This window comes from Plectropomus leopardus, chromosome 1 (assembly GCF_026936395.1).
Source record: "Plectropomus leopardus strain MGB_pleo_1.0 chromosome 1, ASM2693639v1, whole genome shotgun sequence".
In the NCBI taxonomy this organism is placed as follows: Eukaryota; Metazoa; Chordata; class Actinopteri; order Perciformes; family Serranidae; genus Plectropomus; species Plectropomus leopardus.
Genome location: NC_142176.1, coordinates 6,637,523 through 6,663,011, shown reverse-complemented (window position 1 = coordinate 6,663,011; position 25,489 = coordinate 6,637,523). Strand labels below are relative to the sequence as shown.

General features: G+C 37.8%; 2 long non-coding RNA genes across 4 annotated transcripts in view; both read right to left on the bottom strand.

Annotated features, from left to right (window-relative positions):
• Positions 1-25,489, bottom strand: part of LOC148190348 (uncharacterized) — a 219,081-nt gene that overhangs the window by 155,353 nt on the left and 38,239 nt on the right. The window lies entirely within an intron of this gene.
• LOC121942147 (uncharacterized) lies at positions 18,538-19,770 on the bottom strand. Its single transcript, XR_015777390.1, has 3 exons — positions 19,717-19,770; positions 19,524-19,604; positions 18,538-19,102 (listed from the first exon to the last, which is right to left on the bottom strand). It is a non-coding gene; the product is annotated as an uncharacterized LOC121942147 (long non-coding RNA).

Sequence of the window (25,489 nt, the reverse complement as noted above, 5' to 3'; positions counted from 1 at the left end):
ATTATACAAGGAAAAATAATCTAATCTTCACATTATCAGAGCAACATTTCATAAAAGTTAAAAAAAAAAATATTTCCACCAAAGGTAAAAAAAATGTGGAATCAAACCAAATACAAAATATTAGATATGTGTTTGGTTCTACTCTTGTAATAAAGCATGTTTCTCTCTCGAGGTCAAAGAAACCAGTGTGAAGTTGTTCATCATGTCTGTGCTCTACATGTGTTCTTACATGCTGCCACTTCATACAACTTCATAGTTTACCACTGTGCACACTACTGGAGACACACATTATTATTACTATTGATGCTTTATATAAGAACTGGTGAGGTGGTCCTCACAAGCAAAAAAAAAAAAAGAGAAAACTACATGCTCTCATTTTTTATTTATCAAGGTATCCAAGATGCCTGGTTGTACTGTGTCTCTTGTCAAATTTAAAGAATAAGGCTGAGGATATTTTAGAGTTTTCTTAACATCAACAAAGGTGCTGAAAAGTCTAAAACCAACTTCGTGTAATTCCGTCTCTCTATACTTTCTGAAATCTCTGCACTCTGTGTGAAGCACAGCCCCAAGCTCATTCTTTCCTACTTAAGATGTAAATAACAGCTGGCCACTTTAGCTTTTAGCAAATGCTACTCATATAGGAGTAAAAGCTGCATTTGTTGTGGACTATTTTTAGCCTCGGATTAACACACATTTGGTGCACTACCGAGTATTTAGAGCAACAGCTCGGCAGATGTAACACTGGCTCAAAATAAACACCTCAGCGTAATGATGAACTAGAATCACTACCTCACAGTTTTATGCCTCCACCAACTGCACTGAAACAAAGTGCTGTAAAATTGGCCCAAATTCTTACAGTTATGTACAGTTTTTCCAACAATAAAACACTGTAAATCTTGATGCTTTTTCAAGTCAATGTGACTGCTGTAAAAGTACAGTCCAATTCTAACAGTAATGGAATTTTTTTTCTTCTAATTACAGTAAAATACTATAAATTTTAATGCTTTTTCAAGTCAATATTATTAACAGTAATGTACCTTTTTCAAATTGCAATAAAACACTACATCTTGATGCTTTTTAGAGCCAATATTACACCAACATTCTGCAGTAGAATAGTTTAATAAATTCAATGGTAATATACTGTTGAAGTAATTTATGGTATTGCACCTGTGAAATAACAGTAGGATGCTGACAACTACAGTTGTCAGTAGTTTTCCACAATTTTACAGGAAAATGTGTTACAGTGGTCGAGACTGCAGTTGACATCTGTGTCTGTATATAAAGATGAACACACCCTCACATACCGCTGCTATGCTTAAGTGAGGTTAAAATATCTGCGATACGAGTGTTGCCATCTTGCGAGGGTGATTTCATTGAGAGCCAGAATCTGCGCAGTAACGATATCCGCGTTGGGGGGATTTCCTGCCAAAACACCCGTATGAACAATCACGAGCACACGGATTAGCTGTCAATCATGGCAGAAAAATACCCCTTTTGTCAAATTTAATAACTCGTTAAAACTGCACTTATCATAAAAACAAATACTTAAACATATGGGATGGGAACAACCTTCAGTGTACACAGTGTAGTCAACCTTTGGATATAAAATCAAATCACTTCATTATGTTATCCTTTTAGACATTTGTGTGAAAAAATTATTATAATTAGCTTATCAACTCTTAAGTTATGATCAAAAACGTGTTTGTGAGATCAGAGTGACCTTTGAAGACTAAAATCGAATCCGTTCATCCCTGACTCCAAGTGGACGTTTGTGCCAAATTTGATGAAATTCCCTCCAGGCGTTCTTGAGGTATCGTGTTCAGGAGAATAGGATGATGGATGGACGGACAGACCACCCCAAAACATGATGTCATCCACTGCAACAGTGCGGCTCATGATATGTTTTCAGTAAATACAGGTCTATGTCTTGGTAGAACGAGCTATATTCTGTTATTTATTGATAATAAGAAAAGCACAGAACATTGCAAGCCATATTTTTTAAAGCTCCTATTCCCCAGACTAGATGTCACATCTGGTTAACTCTAAATACACACGGGGGTGAATACTGAACTCGACTTAACTGTTGACTTATTTATAGATTTCTGTGATTGTGCTTGTATATGCTTTTATGTTTGTACTGTATGTTTTCTTTCTCTTCTTGTTTCCTCTAGTGTACTCTCGCCAAAGAGACCTTGATTTCAATCAGCTTGCCTGATTAAATTAAACAAACATTCTATATAATTATAAATGAATTGTTGAAACATCCATCTGTTCTTTAATGAAACCTGTTTAAGATAACACAATACAGACTAACTGTGGATAAGAGTCCTTTCAGGCTGAGATAAAAAAAAACACATTTCTCTGGTGTTAACAGTTCCAAATGCCCCGAGTAGACGTGTCTTAACACTTTTCGTGCCGCTGAGACGCAGCAGCGATGTGATGTAAGACACATTTACAGGCGAGCAGAAGGGACAGCTGTGGTTTGAAGAGGCAGACGTACCTGCTGTGCTGCTGCAGACTAATTACAGTAATGCTGGCATTACTGCCATCTGAATCTCTTCTGTACAAACACTGTGTAATTTCTCTGCCAATTTTCCTGCGTTCCTTTCTTAATGCTTCGCCATTAAAAGCCTCCAGAGGTCATCTGACAAAAACATCTGTTTAGTATGGATCCGCAAAATGATTAATCACTTCAAATAACCTTAATGTCTCAATATAATATTTCTCTTGCCATCAGCTACCGATATGGCTTTGAAATCCAAAAACAGCAGTTTCACCTGTACTTCATACTATTCATGCTTTCTCATTCTATGCAAAGATACACATCAACACAGCAACTCAGGTTCAGTTGGCTCCATCTGTGACAGCACTCCACAAGTTAATACTTTATTTGGTCTAAAAGCATCAGGAGGAAGTAATATTTAGGGATGCATGAAGTGCTGGGTCAATAATGTTTAAATTAACAATACAGCCAATTCCCTATGTCAATATTGATATTTTTGCCATTACTGTTGTCATTTGTTTTGTTTTTGTTGTCTTTTATTCCCCTTTTGTGTCAGGAAAATGAAGACATCTTCATGGAAAAAAAGTTGAAAAAAGTACCAAGATGGCGCTGGCTGAAATCCCAAACTCACATCACAGTAGCTACATCCATGATTTACACAGTCTAATGTAAATAACATATTTTTTAGGTTTACTTCCTTAGGTTTAAGCAACAAAATCATAATTAGGTTTAGAAAAAAAATGGTTTCGTTTAAAATAAGAGTAAATGAGGAAAAACCTTGGACACTTGGAAATGTGGTCACATTTTGACCAGACGAAATCTGATTGAAACGTCGTCTTCATCAAACTTGTGTGGCACAGAGTAAGTGTGCAGGCGTTACTTCTTTCCTCACGTGCGCCGTTCTATGACAGCCCTGCACTTGAGATGTACTTGTGATGTACGTGTAACTACCCTCTCGTCGACAATCATAAGCACACCTGTTTCTGACCAAATATAACTTCACGTGACTTCAATCATAAGCTAAACATTCTGGCACACGTCATTGCTAAAATGACTAACTGACGTGTGGTTTCACGCTGCACATGAACAGCAAGATCTCAGGTGAAAGTCCAGAGTTTGTTTGACACATCCACCTCCCACTCTCCCTCTTTCTTGCTCTGTGTACTACCGTAGTTGCCTGAAGCATCAACAAATGCCAATGGACGTTCGTCTTATACCACAACTAAAGGGTGCCTCTGTGCAGCATTATCTGACGCCGACGGGCAAATGACCAAACGTTGGTATTAAAAGGAGTTTGGAATTAGACAGAGTTTACCTTATCGGTATCTAGTACCGATGCTTAACCCTAGTCCGCTATGGTATTTTCATCATCTTATAGACGTCTACTTTCTGCCCGTAAAAATTAAACATATGAAACATTTAAAATCCAACATTTTCCACAGACTGTGTTCAAATCGAAGTTTGTACACAGGCCACAGCAGTGGCTGGCCTAGTCTGCAGAAACACTGGATTTACATGTTAGTTTCGCCCCAGGCATTCGTCTTATCTTCCTGGACAGACAATACGAACGATGTGGGATTACAAAGACACCTTTGAAGACACAACTCACTGCTCAATAACAGGTAAAAATATAACATTTTGATTTGTGTGGTCTTTGAGTCTGTTTACCACGATATTAATGTCTGTCGTTCCAATGCACTGCTTTTGCAGCACCATACAAATGGCTGGAGGATCATTATTTGAATATTTGGGATGACAACACATAGCAAATCTTCCATTTGACATTCCCCCAGGGATAAAGCAAAGGCTGCTGCCTTTTGCTTGGCTCTATTAATGTAAAACAATTATGGCATAGTCGTTTATAAATGATATAAAGGCTGCAACTCCACTGCATTGAGACTCTCTCCTCATAGTCGTTTTGTCAGTCAAATTCAGTGATTTTCTGCCTTTCATGTACTGCAGGGACACATGCTGACACCATATTGGAACAGCTTATTATTGAACTTATAAGAGCTGAGGGAACAAAAGGCTGAAGGGACATGAGGTCCAAATTGGAAAAAAAAAAAGTATTTTGTATAGCACTGAAAAATAAAATGAGATGAAATAAACTTTTTGGTGCGAGAATGTGTTCTCACCCTGTGAATGAGGAATTTACATCTGACTGCAGAAGTCTCCGTGGCCTAAAACAGCCAGTCTTAGCTTTTCCTGGTGGGCTCCACTAACTAAGATAAGGATATAATGTTGAAAATGGCTGACTTCCAAGAGATGAGTGGAGTAAGCTCCAAGCCAGAAGATGTGATTTAACGGGTAAGTGTGAAACTCGGGGAGTCACTCACTCACAAGGCTGCCTCATACTGTTGCACGCAGAGAACAGCAAGGGAAACTGGAAATAATGGTTTTTGTCATGCAATGGGGTGCAGACGCATTTTGACAATTTGCATGGCATTAAAGTTCTTGGGGAAAAAACAGATTTGATTTTGGCAATGCAACTGCTTGTTGTGGTTGAAAGCTGTTCATGTATCATGTTCCATCTTGTCCCTTTTTGCTGAGAATCTCTGGGCAATTTCATTATCAGATATATACCTGTGAGCAGTGTTTCTCAAAAAATACAGTTGGGAGCCAAAGGCATGTTATGGAAAGATTAAAAAGGACTCTGGAGAGACACAGAGGCTTGTAGCTATGCAGCCCCAAAAGCACAGTAACTCATGCTAAATTAGCCTAATGTGCTGTGTCTGTATTAGGGTTGTGTTTTCATGTTGTATTTTTGCTCTTTTTGTCAGGCGGTGTAGAAATCATAAAACAATGGCTCTATCTGCAGCACGACTTGGAAATGAGTGCTGCTGGTAAATGTAGTTTTATGATCTCATTTCACATTACTGCCCAGGCCCAACAACATAAGCACATTAATGTGTAAATGAGGACTAGGGCTGGGCCAGATAATTTTCAAACCAGTTTGATGTTAAGCCAAATAGCAGACCGGTATACCAAAATTTACCACTAGGTGTCGCACTTAACTCAGCAGCTGCTCCCGAGTGGCACATAATGAGACTGAGAGCCCATGAATAATAAAGTAGTGACTCCAGTCCACTTGGTGGCAGTAACGCACCTCTACGCTAGTTTGTAAACTGTCAATAAATACTACATAAGAACAAGAAGCAGAGAATCACGTGGTACCACAATCAGCAGGACATCTGAAATATCCAGATTTTATGTTGCAGCTCTCTTCTTTTTTATTCTGTCTCATCGGCAAAAAACAATAAGCCAACACAATGTATGCTGGGGTTTACGTTATCCAGCATATGCCAGCTTTTTGCTGGTATCACGTGTGGTTGTCTGGCAGATTAAAGTATAAACAGACAAAAAAACAGTAGGAACTGTGCCAAAAAAATAATTTAATATACATAACCTAGTGCGACCTAAAAAAAATATTGCAAAGACAATTTAAATATAATAGATATAGACATACTACCGGTCTCCTCGTGGACAAGAGATATTCTTAAAGCCCTTGTAAAGTGAATTCAGAGATTTGTTTCAAACACATTATAAATGTTGGAAACTGATTGTTGAAAACATGTTACAAAGACCCTTTACTATATAGTACTGAATTGTGGAGTTAGACGGTTGACTGTTTTTTTTAAACATTTTCCTGTTTTAAGTTTTTTTGGGAGGGCCTAAAACCATAGCTCTATGACACACTGGAGCTATGCTCAGCATAACTCCGCCCCTGACAATGTACTAGTATAAAAACGAGAAGCATCATTAGCATAGTCCCACGGTGGCCTCCGCTCCTCCGGCGGACACGCCCCTGGCGTTTCAGATCAGAGAATACTTAGCAGTCTAAATATCGTGAAAAAATGCACAGTATTCTCTGTTTGTATTAAAGGATGCCTTTTATATGGCTATCTAAAAAAAAAAATGTATGTACGTCAGTTGATCTATATGGCCGAAATTCTGTAATATTAATGGCCATATTGACTGTCAAAAAAAAGTATTTATTTGATTTTCTTCATGTTGGTGGCCACAACTTAGCTGTTAATTGCTCACAGCCAGTCTGACATAGCCACACCTATCTTGCACTTTGCCAGAGAAAAGTCTAGTTGCAACCATCATAATCCCAAATTCAGGGCGGGAAAAAATGCTCTGAGTTGGTTTTATTTCTTTACCTGTGCTGAGCACAGGATGCAGCGATAGTGCCCTTGAAAATAGAGTCAGGAGGGAACTTATTTTGGTGGACAGGAAAGTGCTGGAAAAATCTGCCAAAAAATCAAACATAAATGTCAAACTGGTTTAAACTTGAACACCAAACCGGGCTACCAAGAAAACTGGAAATCGACCAAACTCTAATGATCATAACTATATAGTGAACTTTGCTGAAATAAAACACAGAATGTGATCATACAGAGCAGGCAGAGACTGAACAGAGGTTCAAAGGAGAACATATTATGCGTATCATCAAAAATGATTTTTTTGGCCAACTATCAGCACGCATGGCTAAAATGTTAGCAGATCATCTTTGGCAGCCACGACTGAGCCGAAACACGATGCAGCAGGACGCTGTGGACACACTGGAGCAGGCACAGAGAAAGAAGATGCAGGGTTTTGTCAGATTGCACAGCACACTTGTCAGGCTTTGCAGATGAAAAACAGGTTGCAAACAGGTTACTTTAACCCTACAAAACCTGGAGTGACATCGCTTTTCTTTTGGTTCTTTCAAACACCTTTGACAAGTATTTAAACCTTTGTATTAATATATGGCAAAAAAGGCAATGAGCAACTACGTACGAAATGCACCACAAACTATAAGAAATAAGAAGTGTTGGGAAATTGTGATTCAAAAACATTAGGGGAAAATGTCTAGGGACAAAAGAAAAAACTATATCTATAGCTGAATATCATAGTTATATATTTAAAAATAAATTACAAAATTATAATTTTTGAGCGCACTTTCCGGATAATTTCCTTTTTTTTAATCTTTTTATAAATATTAATTATTTTATTATTTAACTAATTTTGGTTAGTAGTTTTTTTTTTTACTCATTAAATGCATATTTTTGGATAATTTTTTCTTTTGTTCCTCATTGCCTTCTTCCCATGTTTATGAAAGAAATCAAGCCCACTGCTCAGGTTTCAAGGGGTTAAATTCAGGAGCAGAGTCACTTTGCACTGATTAAAAGTGATCATCAGCGAGTGCAGACACGGCACTCCATCAGCAACATTTCCTGTCAGGAGGAGACATCAGATGTTTGATTCTATAACAGTTTAGTTCCTGAATAAGCTTAGTCTGTACCATGACTGTTTGCCTTTGTTCAGTCGAGTGTGCATTAGCCTGTTTGTCATCCGCACTGTAAAGATGAAGCATAATATTATCTATTGTTTCAGCGCTTGCCTCAAATTGAGTCTTTATACAGTGGTTGCTCCGAGGCCACAGGGTTTTTTAATGTGGGTGGTGAAATGCATGTCAAGTTTCTATTATCTACAAATCAAAATAGTTGTTTATTTCATGGTTCATGTTTGCTTTGTTTCCAGCGAGCGCTTCAGTTTTTTCGGCCCAGTGCTCGCCGAGGAGTGAGAGCTTATCCATCAGGGTTCACCAGCATCTCCTGCATTTGATCACGACATGAAAGACTGAAGGGTCTCCGGGCTCAGTGAAGTAGAGAAACTCGTGTGAGGGGAAAACCTTGTCTTGTCAGCACTAGTACAAGTCTGCAGCTTTCGAAGAGAGCCGTGTCAATCATCATGAGGCACAGCTGACAGGGTCAACTGATCTGTTATGCAGTATGTGCACTTTTTCAGGCGGACCCACGGGATGTGCCAAGGGTAGCTAAAGAACAGCCTCGCTGTTAGCAGGACTACCAATGACCTCCAAATCTCATTTGGTGCTCCTATAGGACTCCATATATACTCTAAATACACACAGCTACGTGGGTGTTTAGTTTTTACCTGGAGTCAGCAGAGGCGGTTGTATTTTTTAATGAAAAACAATATTACAGTCTTTAATCAAGCAGCAGATTACTGACAAAGACATTTCCACAGCAGTACTTACTGCCATTTTAATACTTGACATTTGATCTTTCTTTCTTTTTCTTTTTTTACTTTGATTCACAATTTATGAAATGGACCTTGGTGGAAATTCAGCCTTGTATTTCAAAGTGCATAGAAAATAGATCTTATTATTAAAGTATGTGTGGTCAACCTGCTCGGCTTATGCAGCCGGAATCCATGCACAGCACTAAAAAACAACCCTGTTTACTGACAGAAAATTCATTCGAAATTGTTTCCCCCTCTACTGTACAACCCAGTTTGTGGGTTTACAGTTACATTTAAGTGGGTCAACAACAAAAAAAAAAAACGAAAGAAAAAAAGAAAAAGTTTGGGAACTCAAGTTACCAAAGGCTTAAAGCGACACACAGGCAGAGGAGGAAGGCAAACAGCTTACTCCCCTATCTTTCTCCACTCTCTCCCACACTGGATTAAAGGAAGATAGGGAAGTTGGGCATGGAAATGGAATGATTTATTTAAGACAGGTCGCTCCACCGGGAGTAAGCGCTGTCCCTGGGGATACCCTATTTTTTGTACACTGCTCTCTCTCTCTCACTCTCTGCACATGCACACACATTGTACACGCGCATTTCAATAGGAAAGAAGTAATAAAGATGCAACATAGTAGACGACGTGACATGTCATGATGAATGTGTCTGCAGTGTTGTTAGTCATTTCGGTCTGACTTATTTACTGTCATCGTGATTCATTTTCGTGCGGCCGTGCACTGTTCAGGTTTCATCTCTTTGAGCTTGTGTAGCTTAATGTGCTTCGGATCAAAATGGGGCCTATATGCATACACACCGTCACATAATTCGGGAGGATGATTACATGATAATCTGTATATTCTCTGGGTGTGGCATCATGGAGCTAGAGGGACACATTTTTACCCCGGCATGTTTATATTTCCTCTGGAACAGAAAGGGCCACATACGCAGCAACCAGTTATGCAAATTGTAAACAATTGTTAACTGACTCAAAGTGGCAGTATCATTTGCATACACACATTTAGCAAATGGCAATATGACATTTTAGGTTCAGTGTTACTGGGCGTGCTGCAGTTAACCAAATTTCAGGCTTGGACATTAGGGACAACGGTTATTTCAGTATCAGACATGCAGTGTGTTGCATAATACAAGGAATTATTTTTTTTATAGGAATACAGAGCTGCTGCTTCAAAGAGAAATCAACTTAAGAGCAGATTTCACAAACAATAATGGCAAAACAATCCTCAGAATAAATGTTGACACTGTATGTTTCTGCAAACCACAAATATGCTAATGTATCTTCACCTTTCAGTTTTCTATTTTGTGTAGCCACAACGCTGTGATTAATGTGTACTGAGGTTTAGGCATGAAAATCCCTTGGTTAGGGTTAAGAGAACATTATGTCTTGGCCTATGTTTATTCGCAACAAACATGGCTGGAAATGTCCAAACCTGTTGTTGAAAAAAATGCCCATCCAATGTGTACACCTCTTGCTAAAAAAAATCACAGTTGTATTGGTACAGACACGGCTAGAAATGATCCAAACTCTTGCAAAGAAAATAGCCTCTTTTATCACAACAAACGTGGCTGGAAATGTACCGACCTCTTGCTAAAAAAAAAAAAACTTCTGTTATTTCTACAGATACAGCTGACAATGTCCCGACCCAAGTAAAAAAAAAAAAGCTCTACAAAGCTCTACTACAGATTGCATGTAAATTTCCCTACCCCTTTAAAAAATACCTGTGTTTGTAGCTATGTCCAGACCCCTTGTTATAAAATGCCTAACTCTGCCTTCAAATTTCCCTACCCCTTGTTAAATAATAACCACATTTGTAGGTATAAAAACAGCTGGAAATGTCCAGACCCCTGGTGAAAAAAATACTTGTTTTTGTCACTACAAATTGGCTGCAAATGTCCTGACCTCTTGTTAACAACAACAAAAAAATATGCTGTTGTTGCTACAAACACGGCTAAAAAAGTCCCAACCCCTGGTTAAAAAATACCCTTTTATTCATCTGCAGTGGTCTGCTGCTGTCTCACTGAGGTGTTACATCATCCACCACTCCCATCCTCCTCCTGATGAGAGACTTAACTCACAAAAATGTATTCTGAACTATATCAAACATATGAAACACACAGATCATAACATATCTGTGGTTTGTATAAACGTATCTCGGCAACATTTTACTCTGGCGACTGAGCCGATTATGGTGTTGCCAGAGCAGCGCAGATTAACGGATATAAATTCTCTCCCAAAGCAGAACGTACAAGTGCCGAGACAACATCTGCTATTTAGGTGCTCAAAACACAAGAAACAAGATATTTGAATGAATAGCTGAACAGAACACTCAGAACAGTACATCCTGTAAGTTTCAGTGCCAGTCACATTCCCTGCCTAGTCCTTAAGTCACAACTGACAACTTAAAACCTTCAATATTTAACTTGATTTGTTTCGTAGTTCCTAGTGCTTCTGAATGCTGTACTTTTACACACTCTAGAGACTAATTTTTTCATTTTTATTTAGTCACAAATGACCTTTTAGCAGAGGAGTCTGGTGAGTATGTGTTACAGTCCCACCAGAAGTACTGCCTTTGGCGTTGTTATCGCTACTTCTTAATTGTATTAGAGATTTTGTGGAAATTGCAGACACAGCTGTTAATTGGTTTATGTTTCATATCTCTGAGATAGGTTGTCCTCTGTTTCCTCTGTCTTTCTATAACCTCCTTAGGACTATTTAACTATTTCCTGCTCACGTCTAGATCGTTCTCTGAATACAGTTATACTCACATACTTCTTCAACATATAATACAACATATTCAACATATTTTCCTACACTGATTTTACATCATTCTGCCTATTTGCAAACCCTGGAAGATGGTGATAATTATTTTGTGTTTGAAATAATGGCTAAAATATCATCAAATCCACTTTTACATGAAAATTGAGCAGATATTTAGTATATCTGTTTTTGGGTTGAAGTTTGGGAACCAAGTGAAAACAGTTGTTATGAATTTCTATCTCAAATTAACTCAAACTCAAAACTTGAAATAGAAGAATTTTTTAAGAAAATAAAACTTTTTTTCCCTACACAAAGCTGCTAGACTGTTATATAAGTATTGTAACTGTAGTACTTGTGACTGATTGAAAAGCCAGACGCTTCATAAACAACTATGAATCATTTCTTTCAGCTTCAGTCTGATCAGTCCCATAGCAGCTCGATTATGTCCCAAAAAGTTCTGTTTGCTTTTCTTAAACCTGCAGTAACTGTTTTTCTGCAATTTTGGAGGCACCAGAAACAAGCTGTAAAACAACACTGATATTTCATCTGTTAAAAGAGCAAACTTTTTAGTTAATAGGGGATTTGTTTATATACTCAGCAGACAAGGAGCAATATTAGCATTCATTTAGAGTCATGTCCCTGGCCTTCAGATGAATTCAAGTCAAATATTCACTCTCCTTTTAGCTCTGTTTTGCTCTCAACCAAGTCCTGAGGGGAATTTACAGCTCTTGAGCTGCCTTATTCTCACCAGTTAAAGCCAACTTTGTCTGTCTGCTGTTTGGTGCTGGGTTGATAGGGTACATTGGGTTTGTCTGAGATTTTTTACCCAAACAGCTGCCTACTGCTGCTGAAGACGCAGATACGAGTGATGTGACTGAAATAAACCAGTAAAGTTTTGAGCTGGAAGACTAAAACAATGACTTGAAGACAGTCAAATACTTCAGAGGTGGCACTAAATCCTCATACAATGGTTCATGTGATATTTTACAAATTAGCGGCCCTACTGGTTTGAGAAAAGATTCATGGTTGGGCCTCACGTTAAGTACATAATGTGACAACATCCAACCAATGACATGCCATGGCAACATGATGTTACCTGTGTTTGTTACTCATCCCTTATGGCCCGCTTTAATGTCACACACACTCGTATCGCTCTGCGCACAAAATGCGTTTTTCAGAATCAAGCTTTCAAAAATACTATGCATAAATATTATTTTTTACTTTCATTTTGTTATTTTTTAATAATAAGTCCTAATCATAAATATCAAATATTTATCAATTTTGAGAATTTTAACCCTTTAAATGCCAGGTTTTTGTCATGATGCCACTATGTTTTAAGATGAAAAAAATTAATGGAAATAACATGTATTTTCTTCATATGACAAATATGCTAAAATCATCTGGTGGAAAACAGTAAAAATTACATATTCCTATGCAAAAGCCTAGAATGGAACACAGAAATAATACAATGCATGGTTTATAAAAATACATTTTTTGCAATTAACAGTATGAATGTAACAATTTTGTTTACACAGTGTATTTTAGACTTACTGTAGGAGCTGAGCTGGAAATTCCAAAATTAAACAAAAATACACAATCTTGCCAAAATGTATGCCATATAAATGAACACAGCCAAAATTATCAAAAAATGATGAGTGAAAAGCGTATAAAATGCGTCAAACAGTCTCTATTACTACGGCTGCCCCTTGAAAGTCATTGATTCAAGTCATCAGTCAGACACCCCTGCTCAGGAGACTGAGCATGCTTTAAGTCAAGCAGTCGTCTTACTAGTTACACATATGTGTAAGGTATAGGGCTGAATGTAAACATATTGATCATAGCAGCTTTTAAGATCCACTGTGTAACATTTTCACACAAAGCAACCTACAGTAAAATAAAATGTTTGGGGAGCTTGGGAAAAACCAACAGCGGAAATGTTCTTGGCGTGTGATGTGTTCCACGAATTAGAGATAACATATGTATCATGCCAACACATAAGGAACCTATACACACCCTGCAGCGCATGCTGGATTAGGTATAGTGCAGCAGAGGCTGTCTGTGGCCACAGTAGCATTATACTGTAAAGATAAAAAGATCCCCATTATCACATGAGTGACAGGGGAGGATTTTCTAGAAATTGGAGGCAGAAACTACTGAACAGTTACATACCACAACCGCTGGAGCTGCCAAACTGCAAGACTTAACACAGTAGGATTTAACTGCTGGCAAGCTCAGCTCCCTCTCATGCACAACATTTCCTTGGTTATAATGTTAGACCCAAAGCCTCCGAATGAGCAATTACCAAAGCACACACAGCGAACAGAATGCCAGTAGGGTTTTACATGTAGATAATGTCCTTTTGAAAGATGTCAAGGACAGCCAGGAGGTAAGAAAACCATCAGACTAACAAATGAAATTCCTGTATTAACAACATGCGTTTCCACTAAATAGGAGATGCATAATAAATATGCAGATGCTTTAAAACTGTCAGTATAATTTTTTTAAAAAGTGCACGCAAACACTAACGTGGCGGCCACCCACTGATGTTTCCATCTTAAAGGTCGGCTTTAATCACAATTTCAAGGCTTGAAATTTTTGAAAATAGTAAACATGAAGAAGTGGTTATCAACACCAACAGGTTTAATACTTGAAACACCTTTGAGAGATTCAAAAATCTCTTCTTAAAAGGAGAGACAGATTTCTTCATTAAAAAATCTTTGCCGTTCCTCTGTACTTGAATGCATAATCACTGTGTGTGGGGAAACTTTATTTCAAGCATTTTCTTATGCAAAGAAGACATGCTGGGCCCAGTAGATTCCCAGCACAGCCACAGCTTTTCTCTCTGGTGAGCTGCTTCCTTCTTTGTTTTTATATATTTATATTGACTTTTCCAAGGTTTTCCATCCTTTTACTGCAGTCAGAGCTGACACGATGGGTTCATGTCAGGTCAGGTGCTCTGACCTTTCTCAGCATTAATCACATAATATATCAATTGTGTTTTTTGTTTCAATCAGAGAGCTTGAAACAATGTGATGTGCACATCTGTCCCTGACCTTGAGCTCCGACGACACAGTCTGTGACATTTCGGTGCTTCTCTGCTCTGTGGTTATGCATTTCACCACGGGAAAACAGACACAAACAAAGTGAAGATGAAATTAGCACCAGGAGAATTTATTTCATCCTCACAGACAGAAGATCTGAGGTAACAGTGACATCTGAGACATTGAAATCTGAGTGTAAGAGTCTATTTAACCCTTTGGAACCTGAGAAAATTGGCTTGACCTCTTTCAAATAGATGGAAAGAAGGCAACGAGCGACAAAAAAAATGACCCCAAAATTAGCAAGAAATTAGTAAAAAGTATAAGAAAATTGGCTGAAAATTGAAACAAACAAACAAACAAAAACTAAGCAAAAAAGAGAAATACAAAAAAACAACAACAAGGAATGACCTGGAAAATCTGCTTTAAAAATTATTATAATTTGGTCGCATAATCTTAAATATGTAATAATAATAATTATAAATAAAGTTTTTCTCTAGCTTTTTTCTGTTTTCCCTAAGAAATTAATTAAAAAGAATTTTTAATTTTTTTAATTAATAATAACAAACAATAAAACAAATAATAACAAAATTAACTGGACCTAAGGGCTGGGCGATATTGCTTTGAAATAATATTGTGATATTTATGGCAATATCACAATACACAATATATATCTTGATATTTTTAAATGCCCCTTATGTTAACTACTTCAATAAAAAAAAAATACTGAAAAAAACACAGTTACAATAACGTCAAATAAAGTAGCTACTGTCATATAATAAAGCTTGATACACTTTTGTTATAATAGCATTTAGTAAAATACAGTTATAAGGAAGTTAAATAAGGTACTTTATAACAACATTTTTAAAAGTATGTTATAATTAGATAAATCAAAGTGGGACCCCTGATGCTTTTATTTTGAAGGACCTGGGTCACCGAAGTGTTGATGTTTTTGTTGTAGCATTAGCAGACAGTTAAACAGATACCGCAGCACCTTGAACTGTAAGGATTCATTCACTGCGAGCGGGCTACAAACAACCAGCTCTTCAGTTCATACATTACTAATATTTGCAGGTCGCACTGGTGCTCTGTGATCGAAAAATGTGACTAAACTGTCTCGATCAGAGCTCTGCAGATACAAACACACGCCTCACCTGCTCACACTACCACTCATTAAGTTAGACTGTTACTGCCGGGCCATTAAACTTGATGATTAATTCTCTGTAAGCTGGAAACAAACTAACAGCTCTTCAGTTCATATATTAACAATATTTACAAATCACAGTAGTGCTCCATGGTAGCAAAATGTGACTAAATAGTCACGGTCTGCAGCTCTGTAAAAGCCTTGCTTTGTGTGTGTGTGTCTGTGAGAGGTGTAGAGGAGAGCGAGAGAACCAAAACACCAGTGGTTTATAAAAACGACATGAATATTTATTTATTTGTAAATCTACTAATTTTCATGCAGTGTCTGGATGATCTCACCATGTTGCTCATTGTCTTTTTTATTCATGTTTTTAAAAGAAACTGCACCAGTTTGTTCAGGGTGGAAAGGTTTAAGTACTTGTGAAAGGCACTTGAAAGCAGCACAAGGAAAGTGATGTTGCAGCAGGTTTCAAAGGGTTAAGGTTTTGCTAAGGTATGACAGTAAGATGTGTGAGGATCTGACTCACATACACGGAGGTAAAAATTCAGTTTCAAGCTTGTCAAATAGTAAATTGGGTTACGCTCGAGTTGGGTTTAATCAGAGCCGGTGTTCATGTGGGTTTGTGGGCCTCCTTTTTTGGAACCAATCACAACACTAACCATCTATGTCCAACTACACCCCCGAAAAGTGTGAGTCAACTGCAGCATCTAACACACAGCTGCTCTCCTAAATCTGCAATAAGAGCACTAGCAACCACATCACCATATGACTGCCTAGCGGCCGTTTGAGCCTGCTGACTCATAGCTGCAGAGCTGGTAGAGCTGCTGCAATGAGGGGGACAGACTGTATCACAATGCCAGCTTGTACTTGACAGATTTCTGCTAATAATATAATGAGGAGTGTCGGGTATGGTATGAAATGATATGACTGCCAGTGAGAGATTTGAGCTACAATAACCTATATGTATTCCAAATGTTGTTTTTTTTTAAGAATACGTCTTTTTTTTTTCACAAAATCTTTTTTATTTAACAAAAAATAAATAAAACAAAATAAACTGTACTATATTTTCTGAACAAAAGCAGCCACACTGGATGTATGTTAAAATGTACTTATATTATGTATTATGAAACTGACATAATTTTATGACTTAAATAGGAAACTACAAAATGTGATTAAAGAATAACTAAGCATGATATATAAGCAAGATTCAGAATCGGATCAAATAATCAATACCAGCTTTCAATACTCAGTTGGTACCAAAAAAGTATTAAGGTTTATGAGTGTGCACTTATAATTCTCATTAAAAAATTAGAATTCCCTCATTATTCTCAAGACGTTTCAAGGGGAATAAATGGAGTTACAAATTCCAAGGCAAAAGCCCAGAATGAGACCAAGAAGTAATATGATGCCTGTTTTTATGCTTTGATGGCTGTGGGATCAAAAATTGCAGTTTGGGTTTCAACTGTGCATTTTTTACACAGTGTATTTCAGAGTTATTTTAGGAGCTGAGCTGAAAATGCCAAGATTAAATAATAATACAAAATCTTACATAAAATGTATGCCATATACATGAACACAGTAAAATTATCAAAAAAAAAAGAAGAATAAGAAGCGTGTAAAATGTGGTTACTGTTCCAGTATTAGTCAGGCCATGTTAATTAGTTTTAAACAAGGATTTTATAGGTAAATTCATATTTTTTGTAGTATTACAGTATTTCCAGGGACCAATGTAGGAAACTATGGACCCGTGAAATATAGTCTTACTGCTCAGTAACAGCAGCAAACGGCAGACAGACACAGCTAGTGACCAGCTGTTGAACACAGTGGAGCATTTAGCAGCTAAAGAGCAAGATTTCCCTCAGGAGTTGGCAGAGACAACAAACAGAGCTGAAAGAGAGTGAATCATGGATTTACATTTACCAGGTGACAGATTACTTATAAAAAGCATAACTGCTGGATGTGTTAAAAAAAAAAAACAAACAAACAACTGTTGCCTTTTGCAAAGAAATTCTCCATTCTAACTTAATGATTAAAAAGTCAATGCTGTGTTCACAGCTTGTTTTCACTACCCTCAGGTGGACAAAAATTGCAGATTAGCCATTTTTTTTTTTTTGGTTGGCTTGCCTTAGCTACACCTTGAAAGCCGACCTTTAATGACATTATTTGATGGTGTTATTTTTTTAACTTGTTATATTTTAAACGTATTGTCACTACATTGTTTTAGTCTTGTTTTAGTTTCCTCACTGACTATTTAACATACTTCCATATACTCTGCACTTTTTTTTACTTGCTTTTGATTTTTTTCAATCATGATTATTTGCATAATTCATACAATTAATCACAATTAACCACATGTTTTAATCACATTTTCAATTCCATTATTTTGCATTACAAAACAGGTTTGAAGTCCATATCGACGAGGTGAAACATTTCTCACCAGATTGTCTTGATTAAGAATCAATTGAAAAACTGCACGTCACTAGTATGAAGTGGGCATGTCCCTAAAGGGGAGACTAATAGGTACCCACAAAAACCCATTTTGATTCAGATATCTTGAGGTCGGAGATCAAGGAACCCCAGTGAAATGACCATGTCGTTTTTCCATCGCCAAAATTTAGCCGAACTTTGGAGCATTATTCTGCCATCTTACTGAGAAGCTGGCATGACATCACTGGATTCATCAGGTCATCTAGTTTCATATGACATCAGTATCATCGTATTAGCTTTTAAACTCAGCCTCAGAAAGACGGGAGTGTTGGCCGGCCATTAACACAATTGTTAAAAAATGAACACCTTAATTACAGACCTCAATTGCATCCTAATAGCGTGGTAATGCTGACAGCCCTGGTATGAATGTGTATGAGAAATTTAGTAGCAGGTGGCACCTTGTACGACAGCCTCATCTAGAAGTGTTCGTGTGTGTGTGTGTGTGTGTGTGTGTTTGTGTGTGAATGGGTGAATGTGACACATAGTGTGAAAGTGAGTGAGCGAACAACCAGAGATGTGCTAAACAAGTGCATATCCACTTGCCATCCTTTTCAGCTGATTATAGTTATGAAAATACACTTCAAACTAACAGGACCAACAGCATCTCATTGTATACCACAATGTAACCTGCCTCAGCTCTAACTGCTAATGGTAAAAGACTGGGAGATACAGATATTTATTTCATCAGTGCATTAATCACCTTGTGGACCAGTAGTCAGAAGTTTAGGTCGCTACAGGAGAAAGGGTGTATTAGCAAAATGCAATGAGTGACCGAGTAAGGAACCTCACACACATCAAAGGTACGTTTTTAAGTGTGTTGTATTGTATTAAATAAGAAATGAAGTTGTAGAAAAAATAAATGATATAAAAACAATTTTAGCTTTCAGCTCTTCAGACATGAAGTATCAACCACAGTCCTCAATAAATCAGTCTTTTTTTCCTTAAATAAATCACAGTCCCTGTGTAAATTCCAGTCTGGTTTTTTTTTTTTTTTGGGATGGCTCGCCACAACTACTGAGGTCCCGTTCTACCTTCACAGACACAGGAAGAATCCCCAGTAGAAGAAGATGTCTCGCAGATCAACACAGGAATCCATACAAGGGAACGGAAAGAAAAAGACCCGGCCTATAAAGGCCAAAAACAGGGTTACTGTGTTGTTCCCATAAACAAAATATACTTTTAAATTTAAATAAATACATATAAACACACAATTTTTATGCATATTCTTTGTAACACAGCTTCTTAATAATTACTTTAACCACTTTTTACTGTAAACTCAATGAACTGAATACATTTCTCAGTATTAACATGAAGCAAAACAGCTGAACATTTCTTTCCCTCTTTTATCTTTTTTTTTCTACTGCCACTCACTCAAAAAAAACCACAGAATGAGGGCAAATGTAAACAAAACACTGTAATATAAAACAATTTTTTTTTTTTAACCACCACATTCATGGAAATAATGCCTCATTGATCCATATTAACATTAGCAGAAGCAGCACATTTCACTCAATTTATCAGACTAACTTCAGTAAAAGTTACTCACCAGAGGCTCACAGTTCATGTACACACACACACACTCCAGGCACAGGGCACAATACACGGCTCTCATCAGTCCAGGATCCCGCTTTTTAAGAGACAGGGACATGGGAGTTCAGTAACGTGTAACCTCTACAATTTTAGCAATGGACGTGGCTAACGACTGGAGTTAGCGCCGAATGCTAATCAACACAACTCACGTTCTCCTCCGCTTCTGTTGTGAAACACACGGTCCGCTCATCTACCCATGGCAAAAGGGAAGGCTCCACTCTCTGCTCTGACAATAAAAGTGACTTAGACTTAAAATATCTGGCCCTCTCAGACAAAAATCGGCATAGTCCGCAGCAGGAAGTTAGCACACACCGCTACCTCGGAGACGATCCGTCTGGAAACGCCCAGGCACGTACGCCCTGGTGGCGTCTGATTGGTTACACTATCACACGAACTCCTCATGTCACCCGAATCTTTTACACTTCCAGAAAGGCACATTCACCACACTTAAAATGAAATAAAATACTCTTTTAAAAACAGATACATGAACTTGTGTGTATTGATCTTTTTAATCTATTTATTAACATATTTATGATTTTTAACCATAAATCCTATTTATTCATTTTATGCAAGACTGTAACTTATCTGTCACAGGAAAAAAATATGAATTTATTAATTTATTGGTTTAATTAATCAACTGGTGAACTGGACTGTTAATAAGGCCTGGTAACCTGGGTTACAACAATCAAGAACTATAACTAATTTGCACAATAACTGGCCATGTGATGTAAAAAATCACATGCAATCTCAGGCCTAGCGGAACTGAAGAGGTTAAGTGTACTCAACTTCCTTCAGATGCACACACACAATCACAGCTCACAAAATACACACTCTCGGTAAATACTATGTGTGAACCATCTGCCCCAAAATAGAATCTAATTTGATGCAATCTCTCGAGTGCCAATCAGTCTTAACAGCAAAGTGCCTGTACAGTGCCGACTGAGTTTTCTGTTAACATCAAACGCCCTCTCATTCCATACCACGAGTTTCCTACCACTTGCTGAGTTTCCAATCTTTGCACTCTACCGCTACGCTAAGTGAGTGCTCCCTCGCCAGGAAAAGAAGCCTGTAGGGGGTGGGGGTGTGTGTGTGTGTGTGCGTGCGCGTGTGCATTGAGGGTGCATTTGTTTGTGCTGCACACGAGGGAGCATGCTTGCTTTCTAAAAAGACCTCACAGTTTAATGGAATTGTGTGTGGTGAATGTGAGACAAGACCAAGAAATGAGCCATAAGCAACCCCACGGGTATCACTTTTCTTTTCACTGAGCTGTGTGTGGAGAGGAGACCAAATATGAACACCAAACACTGCTATTGTGAAATGGCAGTGAGGCAGGAGCCTGTTCATTTTCTATCCAAAGAAAAGAAATCTATAGCACATGTGCACAGTCGTTGTTGATGCTACATGATAACATAAAAGCATCAAATAGTGTTCAACCTCGTGTCTATACAGTGCCATATGTACCACATAATGTACTGGTAATAAGAAATCCATCCTGAATGCGGTTGTTATGGTTATTTCTGGGTCTGCTTGTTGCTGATAAGAGGTCACTTCATTAAATCACGAGGCAGAATAATAAAAAGAGTCTTGTTGACGTCATATAAGTTTTTGCCACTTTGCAGTGGACTTCGATGTTTACATTTATGCTCTAGGTATCCTTCTGCGTCTGCTGTTGGCGCTACAGGATACCGCTAACATGATGTCAACACCAGCCCGGGATACTCAACTTGCTTTGCTTGCACCATATATGTTTCTAGGATTTTGGGACATTACTAAGATCTCAGAACATCTCTTGGATTTTAAGATGTTTCTAGGATTTCAGGACCTTTCAAGGATTTTAGGACATTTCTCAGATTTTAGGACATTGCTATAATTTTAGGATATTAGGGGCATAGGACTTTGGTCAGTGTGGTGCAGCTATCCTCCACTGGCATTTTTTTGATAAACAAGCTTTATTTTGATGCTGTTTTATGCTAAATTATACTAACAGTACAAAAACAATGCCCAGTGTGAATCACGTAATTGTGAATTTAAAAACAGTAGGGGGGCCAACCAGCACTCTTAGGGGCCAGATTTGGCCCATGGGCCATGAGTTGAGTGTCACTGGTGTGAGAAAAAGAGGCACAGTGTAGAAAAAACAAAACAAAACATCAAATTCATTCAGGAAGCCAACAACGGACTCTCGCTTGAAAATCTAAGGTTTGTTGAATCCAATCCTCCCGCCCGCCCTATAGGCCCCCTCGTGCTCCTTATGTTATGTCATTACCGGCAGCGTTTAAACCTGACGCCGTCCAGCAGCGTATCATGTGGATGCGACTGGTTCTGCCCGGACACATTCCCAAACATTGGTGTTTCATGCTGTCATGGCAGGTGCTGTCCAGGTGTCCAACAACATTTAATGATATTACTACTACTTACTACTACATCACTTTGGCCGGCCGCATTCTCAGCTGAAGACATTCAGCTGTGTATCTTTCAGACTGCAAAAGTGGCCTTGGCATCGGGATCTTACGCTGAAAGCACTTCAAAAGCAGCAATATTTGACAATTTCAGAATAAGAAGCTGCTGGTTTGGGGTGTCTTAGAAAAAGATCTTTTTTTGGATAGCCTGAAATTTTGTGCCAATCAACACACAAGGAGAAAACCCACAGCAGAAGAGGAAGAGAGCCCAATTTCTCTTCTGACAGTAGCTTCAATAGACCGTAATGCAATGCAGCCACTAGACATTTTAGTAAGGGGCTCAGCTGCAATCACAGACTTGCCCCAGTGTTCAAGAACTCATTGGGGAGACATTTATAGTCCCATACGCCCACCTTTGATTGAAAGTAATAAGTTCATGCCCCCCCTTCTCTCCAGGTTGTTCAGCCTTTTTGGGTGAGAAAGGAAATCACAAACTGGAATAGACGTGTATCAGGCAGGTCGAGGGGAAGTGGGTGTACCGCAAAATTAAATTACAAATTTAAATAAAACACTTCATCACCAAATAAGTCCTGAACGTCAGTGAATATTTCCGAGTGATGATATCTGTCAGAGTCTATGAGGGCTGATTTCTCCTTTTACATGCAAATAACTGCAGGGACAATAGTAATTGCAGCTTTGCTAATGGATTAATCAACACCCCTTTTGGGTGGCATTATTGTGAGCAAAGTGATGACAGTCTTGTTGTGAAATTACACAGTCAAGTGGAAAATCCTCAGAAAGCTACGGGACTCTAAAAAAAGAAGAAGCTGCATTTTAATGTAAAATCTTATTTTTCAGATAATGAAAGTGTGTTTGGATATAAAGACATTCTCAGCATTATGCAAAATGTACTGAACACAAAGGGCGAAATCTCACTTGCAATGACATCTCAAAAGACAGCATTTTCAGTATGTAACACTTCTGCAGTTCTCATATAGCTGCATTGGAATTAAATGAAAACTTCACTTTGTGGAGAAAAAAAGCAGAAACGTTTTAAGTAAAGCACACCCTGCCGTCTGCAGCATTGTCAGAGACAAGAATGGATTCTCAGAAATAAACAGCAAATCTTGGAAGCCAATGTTCCAAATGCGACAAAAGAAAAGAGAACGGACACAGCACATAATGATACTTTAGATAACATCACAATGAAGCATGAAGTACGCAAAGAAACAACAGGTTGAGGTTTTATAACTGGCTTCAGAGCCCACACAAAATAATTAAATCAAAAAAATCTGTCAAAAATGCAAAATAACCTTCACTATTTAAAACCTCTTTCAACAGAAGTTATCTTGTGCTGCATTCAGCACAAGCTATTAATCCCTTTGAAACATGAGCAAATTGGTTTGATTTCTTAAAAAAAAAAAAAAAAAAAACAAGCTAAAAAGGTAGTGAGCAACTTGGAAAGAAATGTCCCACAAATTGAAAGAAATTAGTAAAAAGGTGATGAAGAAAATTACTCAAAGATTCTCTTTTTAAAAAGCAGGGAAAATTATTAGAAAATTACCAAAAACAAGGGAAAAATGTTGAGAAAAAAGTTCTAAATATAAATACATAAATGTACATACATATATATATATATATATATAAAGCATCAGTCTTAAGTGAGGTCAGTTAAATATGAGTTGTTGCACCGATGACTGATGCACCAATAATATTAAGTTGTTGTTGTGACATGTAAATAAGACAAATTTTAAATATCCTGCTCTCATCATTATTTTTTAGACATGATATTTATTTTTGGGGTAAATGAAGTGTTATATTAATCAAATAATCTTGAGAATAATTGATTAGTTAGTCATTAGTGAACCAATAAAAATCATTAGATTAATACAGAATAAAATTACTGATAGGTGCAGTCTCATCCCAGAAATGTGGACTTGCTGGTCTCAAGAAACATTTGCCAAAAGAGAGTGTGGCTGTGTAATGCTGGACAGTGATTAAGATTTAGTGTCTTAATTAATTTGTTGTTTTTCTAATTTGGAAAATCAAGCAAATTGGGAGTAAATGAGCATTTGCAGAAAAATAATGCCACTTGCTTCTCCTCACCTGAATAATCAGTCTATGGGTGATTTTTCCAAACCAATGCGGAGCCTAATAGACCATATTCTTTCAAATACTTGTTAAACGTTTAGGAAATCAGGCCACTTTAAAGTTATCTTAAAAAAAATGACAAGCCTCCAGAAACTCCACACTTGTGTTCTCTTTATTAATACGGAGATTCACATTTATTCACATCTCCCTGCTTCGTAAACACTGCACATATCTTGCAAAACCTGGATGATCACGCATGAATAACAAAGAGCAGTGTAGCAGCATGCAAACACACAAGATCGCCGGGATGGATATCACTAAATGGAGGTACAGATTCAGATTCAACAGGATCCGCACTCCTTGGGCTTATGAAACATTCTTCCTCTCAAAAGCATCTCGCTTTCTCGCACGCGCTTCCATTATGCATTTAATCATCTGTTGTATTAGAATGTTTGTGCACTAATGTCTACAAATACAATGCAATTCTGCTGTGGCGGATAAGAAAGTACTGATGCTGTTTACTTGCTTCGACAGAGGAAATTAAAGTATACAATCTAATAAAGAATCTACTCAAATGAAGAGAGTCTGCCACCCAGTGCATCTGTCTCATTCTACCACTGTGCTGTCGAGTAAAGACAAGGAGCACTGGCTTGGGAGCACAATTAATTACACCATGATATTTTTCCAGAGGGAAAAGCTGAAAATAAAGTTTGCTGTGTGAATGACAGCATCTCTAATTTGTTATGACCTATAGGCATAGAACATTTGGAAATTTCGGCTTCATGGCCACTGAATATTATAAGGAACCAATCTGACTGATCTATCAGACGGCTGATGGCTTTATATACTTTTATTTTGTATTATTCATGAGACAAATTTATAGCTGTGTAATGAGGATGAGCATAATGATGATGTTTGAAACTGCTTCTGACACTCCCCTCACATGCACACCAAGCATTTTAATTAATTACCATTGTATTAAAAATGGCACGGCGTATTTTGGGACAGCTGCTAATTGGCGAGTTTCTGGGCTCAAAGGTAAGCATTTAGTGTTAACTCACAGAGTGCGAGAAAGTAGCAAAATGAGAAGTTTGTGGCGCACCATTTAGAAGTAATGAAATCCATTAAAGTATTTCCACAAATTGGAGAGTTACCTAATAACAAGCCGCTACTCAGAATAGAGGTTATCTCCACACCATGATGACAAAATCTCCAGCCCCCAGCACCATTCCAATGACTCCATCTTTTTAGGTCTGTTTGTGCATTACAGACATCCACGAAACCCTAATTGGGGCCACCATGCAGTACCCCTTCTTGGATCGTATGTCATACTTGAGGTATTGCGGCTTGTTCCACGTGCGATTTATCAAGTATTGCAAATACTGTATATAAATTGTCACATGGTTTTTATAAGTCATCAGCATTTCTGTTCTCT